The sequence below is a fragment of the Saimiri boliviensis genome, chromosome 1 (genome assembly GCF_048565385.1).
Source record: "Saimiri boliviensis isolate mSaiBol1 chromosome 1, mSaiBol1.pri, whole genome shotgun sequence".
Taxonomy (NCBI): domain Eukaryota; kingdom Metazoa; phylum Chordata; class Mammalia; order Primates; family Cebidae; genus Saimiri; species Saimiri boliviensis.
Genome location: NC_133449.1, coordinates 261865967 through 261874699, shown reverse-complemented (window position 1 = coordinate 261874699; position 8733 = coordinate 261865967). Strand labels below are relative to the sequence as shown.

General features: G+C 37.2%; 1 non-coding gene across 1 annotated transcript; it reads left to right on the top strand.

The window, feature by feature from the left end:
• Positions 1-1305: 1305 nt before the first annotated feature.
• On the top strand, positions 1306-1436 carry LOC120365732 (small nucleolar RNA SNORA63). The gene has a single exon (XR_005580600.1). It is a non-coding gene; the product is annotated as a small nucleolar RNA SNORA63 (small nucleolar RNA).
• Positions 1437-8733: the final 7297 nt, after the last annotated feature.

The window sequence follows — 8733 nt, the reverse complement described above, 5'->3', positions numbered from 1 at the left end:
GAGCTATGATCATGTCACTGCACTGCCTGAGTAACAGCAAGACCCTGTCTCACAGACACACACACACAAAATAGTGGACACCACTGGGGAACAAGAGAAACTTCATGAGACCTCTGCCATTCCAGCCCCACAGGAAACAGTGAACCTGCTCACATACCCAGCACATTGCTACTACAACCAACATCTGAGAAACCTGTTGCAAAAAGACTCTCTGTAATCAAGGAATTTATACTCCCTTCACCATTGAATGCACCCAGAGCTGAAGCTAGGTGACAATAAACTATGAACATTAAAATCACATCTTCAAGGGAAAAAAAATATTTTAATAAACCTGTCAAATAAAAAATAAATACAAAATAATTAGAAGAAATAGTTTACCCAAATGAAAAAGAACCAGAAAAACAATCCTGGCGATATGAAAAAACAGGGATCTATAGCACCCCCAAAAGATCATATTAACTCTCTAGAGGAAAGTTACGCAGATGAAAAGAAATAACAAAGATCAGAGCAGAACTAAATGAAATTGAAACAAAAAGAAATGCAAAAGATTAATGAAACAAAAGGCTGGTTGTTTGAAAAGATAAACAAAATTGATAGACCACTACTAGATTCACCAAGAAAAGAGAGAAGATTCAAATAAGTTCAATTAGAAATGAAAATGGAAACAATACAACTGACTCTACAGAAAAACAGAAGATCATTCAAGACTAGTACCAACACCTCTATGAACACAAACTAAAAAATCTAAAGGAAATGGATAAATTCCTGAAAATATACAACTCCCCTAGCTTGAATCAGAAAGAAACATAAATCCTGAACAGAGCAATGACAAGCAGTGAAATTGAATGAGTAATTTTAAAAACTGCCAACAAAGAAAAATCCAGGGCCAGATGGATTCACAACCAAATTCTACCAAGCATTCAAAGAAGAATTGGTACCAGTTCTACTGGCATGATTCCAAAAGATTGGGAAGGAGGGAATCCTCCCTAACTCATTCTATGAAGTCACTATGACCCTGATACCAGAGCCAGGAAAGTACATTAAAAAAGAAAACTGCTGGCCAATATTCATAATAAATACAAATGCAAAAATTCTCAAAGAAATACTAGCAAACCAAATCTAACAGCACGTCAAAAAATAAAAATAAATTCACCGTGATCCAGTGAGCTTCATCCCAGGGATGCAGGGATCTTTCAATGTATGCAAGTCAATAAATGTGATTCATCACATCAAGAGAATTAAAATAAAAATCATATGATCATCTCAGTAGACACAGAAAAAGTATCTGATAAAATCCAGCATCTCAAGCAGAATTCAGACCACAATATAGCTGTTAAGTTCTATGTTGTCATTCTCCCTGCTTAAAATAAAGTTTTTTCTTAACTATACCTGTCTGTTATCTCCTGCAGCAGCCAGGGATGCTTGGTTTCATATATGTTGAAAGGAAGAAACTTTTTAAAAATCCAGCATCCCTTTATGCTCAACAAGCTAAGCATAGAAGGACATATCTCAAAAAAAAAAAAAAAAAAAAAAGCTATATATGACAACTCCACAGCCAACATCATACTGAATGAGATAAAATTGAAAGATTGAAAGCATTCCCCTTAAGAACTGAACAAGACAAGTATGCCCATTCAATGTAGTACTGTAAGTCCTAGCCAGAGCAATCAGACAAAAGAAAGAGCAATCAAATTGGAAAAGAGGAAGTCAAACTATCACTGTTTGCTGATGATATGACTTTATACCTAGAAAACCCTAAACACTGCTTCAAAAGACTCCTAGATCTGATTAATTATTTCAGTAAAGTCTCAGGTTACAAAATCAATGTCCACAAATCAGTAGCACTGCTATAATACAACAAAAACCAAGCTGAGAATCAAATCAAGAACTCAATTAATTTTACCATGGCTAATAAATTAATAAATTAATAAATAGGTAAATACAATAGCTAGGAATATACTTAACCAAAGAGGTGCAAGAGATCTACAAGGAGAACTAAAAAACAGTGCTGAAAGAAACTGTAGCTGTTAAAACAAATGGAAATACATCCCATGTTCATGGATTGGAAGAATCAATATCATAAAAATGACCATACTGCCCAAAACAATCTAGAGATTAAATGTAATTCCCATCAAAATGCCATCATCATTTTTCACAGAACTAGAAAGAACGATCCTAAAATTTATATGGAACCAAAAAACAGCCCACATAGCTAAAGCAACACTAACCAAAATAAACAAATCTGGAGACATAACATTATCTGACTTCAAATTACACTGCAAGAATATAGTAACCAAAATAGCATGGTACTAGTATAAAAGTAAGCACACAGACTGATGGAACGTAATAGAGAACCAAGAAATAAAGCCAAATATTTACAAGTAACTGATTTTTGACAAAGCATACAGAAACTGAAATGGAGAAAAGAACACCCTATTCAGTACATGGTGCTGGGAAAATAGGCAAGCCTAGAAGAATGAAACTGGATATCTATATATCATCATATATGAAAATTAACTCAAGATGTATTAAAGACTTAAATCTAAGACCTGAAGCCAAAAATTCTAGAAGAAAACCTAAGAAACACTCTGCCGGACACTAGCCTAGCCAAAGAATTTATAACTAAGATCTCAAAAGCAAATGCAACAAAAACAAAAATAAATACTGACACCTAATTTAGTGAAAAAGTTTCTGCATAGCAAAAGAAATCATTTGCAGAGTAAATGGACAACCTATAGAATGGAAGAAAATATTTGCAAATTATGCATCTGACAAAGGATTAATATCCAGAATCTACAAGAAACTCAAACAAATCCCCAAGGAAAAAAAAAATCTCATTAAAAAGTGAATGAAGGATATGAATAGTAATTTCTTAAAAGATATTATCTCTAAAGATATGGAAATGGCCAACAAACATACATGAAAATGCTCAACATCACAAATCATCAAGGAAATGCAAATTAAAACCACAATGTGATAACATCTTACCCTGCCAGAATGGCAATTATTAAAAAGTCAAAAAATAATAGTTGTTGTAAATGTGGTAGAGAAAAAAAATAGTGCTTACAGTCTGCTCCTGGGAATTTAAATTAATACAATCTCTATGGAAAGCAGTATGCAGATTTCTCAACAAACTAAAAGTAGGTCTTCCATTCAATCCAGCAATCCCATGACTGGATATCTACTCAAGAGAAAAGAAGTCACTGTATCAAAAAGGCACCTGTATGTGGATGTTTACTGCAGCACAATTCATACAACAAAATATGGAATCAACCTAAGTGCCCATCAACTGATGAATGGATAAAGAAAATGTGGTATAGATATGTCGTGGAATACTACTCGGCCATAATAAATAACAAATAATGTCTTGCAGCAACTCAAGTGTAACTGGAGGTCATTATTTTAAGCAAATTAGCTCAAGAATCGAAAACCAAATACTGCATGTTCTCACTTATAAGTAGGAACTAAGTGATGGGTACACAAAGGCATGAAGGGTGGTATGATGCACACTGGAGACTCAGAAAGGGGGACAATGAGAGGGGGATGCAGGATGAAACACCTACCTATTGGGTACAATGTATTCTACCCAGATGATGGATGTACTAAATTCCTAGACTTCACTATTATACATTTATCCATGTAACCAAAAATCACTTGTACCACTAAAGCTAGTGAAATAAAAATAAGAAAAGTATTACTATGAACTGATTACTTCTATCTTACATTTTTCCTTTTAAAATGTTTTGGAGTTTTGCTCTGTCGCCCAGGCTGGAGTGCAGGGGTGCATCTCAGCTCATTGCAACCTCCGCCTCCTGGGTTCAAGGTATTCTCCTGCCTAAGCCTTCTGAGTAGCTGGGATTACAGCCGTACACCACCACCCCCAGCTAATTTTTGTATTTTTAGTAGGAACGGGGTTTCATCATGCTGGTCAGACTGGTCTCAAACTCCTGCTCGTGATTCGCCACTTCAGCCTCCCAAAGTGCTGGGATTACAGGCAAGAGCCACAGCACCCCACCTTAAAATCCTTTTTTAAAAAGTTTGTCTACTGTGGTTATGCTAGGCTTACCCACCATTGTAAGTTGCCTACGGAGGAGTAGATAGCTTGTTTCTTCAGTTCATGTGTCTTTAGGTTGAGAGGAACAGTATAGTAAAGCTGTACCTAAGGCACTACACGCAAAGAGCCTCATTCACATTTGGACCTGATTTTGAAGTCAACATCCTGGATTTTGAATTGATAATGTAAATGAATGTGAGTTTGGGAGTTGGGGAGCAGTAGGAAGAGTTTATGGTATTTTTCATGTCAAGGTAATATAAATAATTTGTGGCCAGATGAAGAGCTGTGGTGGTTTTCAAATATGTCCACAAATTCTTTGATAGTCCTCCTTTCAAAAGATGAAGCCAATTTCCTCTTCCTTTATGTGTGGCATTACTTAGTGACTTGTTTTTAACAAATAGGATGTTGTTAAAGTGACAGGATTTGATTATTTGAAATTGGAACATAAAGGGTATTGTGGCCTCCTCCTTACTCTGTCTTTCATTTGGTCAGGTGTTCTGGGAGATACCAGTGGCCATGATGTGAGAACACTCAAGCAGCCCTATAGAGGAGTTTAAGTGGCATGGAATGGAGGCCTCCAGCAAACAGGCTTGTGAGTGAACCCTCTTGGAAACAGATCCATCAACCCTACTCCATGGTCAAATTATGGCAACCCTGGCGGACACCTTTACTGTGACTTAATATGAAACCCTGAACCAGAACCACCCAGACAAGCCACTTCAAATTCTTGGCTCACTGAAACTGCAGGATAAAAACTGCTTGTTGTTTCAAGTAAATGTCTAAGTTTGTGCATGATATAGTTTGTGTCCCTGCCCAAATCTCATGTTGAATTGTAATCCTCAGTGTAATCCTCCAGGAGGAGCCTGGTAGGAGGTGATTGAATCAAGAGGGCAGATTTCCTCCTTGTGGTTCTCCTGATAGAAAGAGAGTTCTCCTAAGACCTGGTTGTTTAAAAGTGTATAGCACCTCCCCCTTCTTTCTCTTCCACCTGCTCTGGCCATGTAAGATATGCCTGCTTCCCCTTCCACCAGAAGTGAAAGTTTCCTGAGGCCTCCCCAGCCATGCTTCCTGTATAGCCTGTGGAAATGTGAGCCAATTAAACCTCTTTTCTTTATAAATTACCCAGCCTCTGGTAGTTCTTTATAGCATTGTGGGAATGGACTAATACATTGCATTCGTTCATTATCCAAAAGTAGATAACTTATACACTGGGTAATTACAAATTTATTTTTATTCAGTCAGTACCATGTGCTATGCTAGACACTGGGGATACAGTGATGAACCACACAGCCATAATCTCCTCTTTCAACTGGACTGGTGGGAGAGGAAGAAATTAAACCAATAAGTTCATGGATCCACATTCAGACTGAGACAAGTGCTCAGAGAGAAGCATATGCCCATGAGGAGAAAAACAGGAGAGACATAAGTTAGATTTGAAGGCTCTCTCTAAGGATGTGGCATTTAAGCATAGATCTAAATGAGAGACAGGATTTAGCCAGGTGCAAATTGTGGGAAGAGACTGCCAGGCAAAGGGAACAGCTTGTACAAAGGTCCGGAGTTAGGGAAGGGCTTGGATGGGTCAGAGAACCAAGGGTGGCAGGGGTTAGAGAGGTAGGGACAGAGAGAGGTGGATGGATGCAAGCAATATTGATGGGGCAGAATCAACCACCTTTTAATCTGTCAAGCCCAGCAGTACAAGAGAAACCTCTAATTAATATCATTCAAGCCAAAATCCAGACTCCTTAAAACTTTTTCTGTGGGTTATTATCTAATATTTGACTACTTATTCTGCTTTTTCTAAAACGACTCTTCAATGTATGAACTCTATTGTTAATGTATAAAGAAATAAAATAGAAAGGTAACTTTTGAATTTTTCTTTTGACAAAAATTTGAATTATAAGCCTTTTATAAAGTGACCCACTTACATAACTGAGCTAAGAGTTATCCTCTGAAAAGCTAGACCCATTATACCAAGTCAGTCTCAAACATGCTGCAATCAAGGGGTGTGTTTTAAGCTAGGTATTTCCTGTTCTGGCTACACAAACTATACCAGCTCTATGTTAAACACCACGTGTCCATGTTTACAGTATGAAAGCCTAGAAAGGAATAAAGGACTAAACATACACTTCTTTGACAGCATTTTTTTTTAATGGAGTCTTGCTCTGTCGCCAGGCTGGAATGCAATCGCGCAGTCTCGGCTCACTGCAATCTCTGCCTCCCAGGTTCAAGCAATTCTCCTACCTCAGTCTCCCAAGTAGCTGGGACTACAGGCACGTGCCACCACGTCCAGCTAATTTTTGTATTTTTAGTAGACACGGGGTTTCACCATATTGGTCAGGATGGTCTCAATCTCTTGACCTCCTGATCCTCCTGCCTCAGCCTCCCAAAGTGCTGGGATTACAGGCAGGAGCAACTGCGCCTGGCCAAAAGCATTATTTTTGAAATTGAGGTAATGCAATGTGGAAGAATTTTCTTAGGTAAGTGCTTCAATTACCCACATTCTCAGAATGTTTTTCTTCAAGAAGAATTATTTATCCTCTAACACAACATTCCTTAAGGTGTGGTCTAGAGACCATTAGCAGGCATCTACATCACCTGAGGTGCTTCTGACACTGCAATACTGACTCAGTGAGTCTTACATGGGACCCCTGAATCTGTGTTTTAAATAAGCATAGAAGTAATCCCTATTTTTATTCACTAGAATTTAAGAACCTGCACTTGAGATGCACTATTATGGCTTATATAAGAATCTGAGTAAAGACAAAATTGTCTGGTGTGATAGGACAAACGACATCAAACTCTTTCTTTTCTTTCTTCTTCTTTTTTTTTTTTTTTTTTTTTTTTGAGACAGAGTCTCACTCACTCTGCCACTCTGCACTCCATCACCCAGGCTGGAATACAATGGTGCAATCATGGCTCACTACAATTGTGACCTCAGGGACTCAAGCAATTCTGGCCCCAGGCTCCTGAGTAGCTGGGACTACAGGTTCACATCACTGCACCCAGCTACCTTTTTTAAATTTTTTTGTAAAGATGGGATTTTTCTTTGTTGCTTAGGGTGGTCTTGAACCCCTGGCCTCAAACTCTGGGACTCCCAAAGTGCTTGAACTACAGGTGTGAGCCCCTGCACCTGGCCTCAGATATCAAACTATTTTAAAAGAAAGGGAGATTCGAGGCCAGAATTATAAATTCACTATTTGACTTTGTGAGGAGACTAGCTATCTTAAATATACCTGAACATTTCCAAATCTACAAACTTTCATAATCAGAAACTTACTGCTGACTGTTAAAACTACATTGGTCAAAGCAAAGTCAATTTTCAGAGGTTTTAGCCATACAGTTTTTTAAAAATGATCTTTGGAATGAAGCATAAGGATAGCTTTGGTGGTACAGGTAATGTTCTGTTTCTTGAGGTAAATGTTAGCTATGAAACTGTGTTCTATCTGTGAAAATTCCTCAAGCTAAACACTTGTGATAGGTGAACATTTCTGAATGCATAATATCTTTCAAAAAATATAATTGGTCTTAAAAATCCAAACTTCTTAGTAGTTACACTAAAATATTTTAGCATAATACCTCTTGCCTTTCAGGTTAATAATCCTCAGTGTTGATGACTGCTGAACTGAAATAGACATTCTCAGATGCTCTGCTTTAGGAGTATATAAACTGAAGTAAGCCTTTCAGAAAGCAATTTGGCAATCAATAGCTGTCCAAAGCTCTTAAAACAGTCATAACTGTTGACCTAGTAATTTTGTTTCTCAGAATCTATCCCAAAGAAATAATCTTTTGTATAGAAAAGTCCTATTCCCAACATCAAAAAACATAAACCCACCTAAATAATCACAATAGGGTAATTGTTAAGTCAGTTGTGGTATATCTATATCATAATTTGTATACATTGATGGTAAGCTAAAAACAAAGCAAGGAAATGATGGATACAAAATTCTCTATGCAGCTGGTGAAGAACACAATGCACTCCCACGTATCTAGTAATATTCTATTTAAGCTGAGTGGTACATACACAGATATTCCTATTACTATGATTATTTAAACTATACATATATTTTAAGTCTTTTTTTTTTATTGCATTTTAGGTTTTGGGGTACATGTGATGAACATGCAAGATTGTTGCATAGGTACACACATGGCAGTGTGCTTTGCTACATATATTTTATATACTAGCATGTGTGAATATATTTATAATTTTTAGTATAATTCAGAACAATTAATGTTTACTAAAAGTTTGTCAATATGAAAAATGCTCATGTCATGCTCACTTTGGCAGCAAATATACTAAAATTGGAATGAAAAATTGTCATGTCATAATTGTGAGTTAAAAACTAGGGCAGCATCAGTGATAGACTATATAAAGAAAATGTGGCACATATACACCATTGAATACTATGCAACCATAAAAAAAATTAGTTCATGTCCTTTGCAGGGACATGGCTAGAGCTGGGAGCCATCATCCTCAGAAAAGTAACACAGGAACAGAAAACCAAACACCATATGTTCTCACTCATAAGTGGGAGTCGAACAATGAAAACACATGGACATAGGGAGGGGAACATCACACACCAGGGCCTGTAAGGGGGTTGGGGAGGGGCAAGGGAAAGAAGAGCATTAGGACAAATACCTAATGCATGCAGGTTTAAAACCTAGATGATGGGTTGATAGGT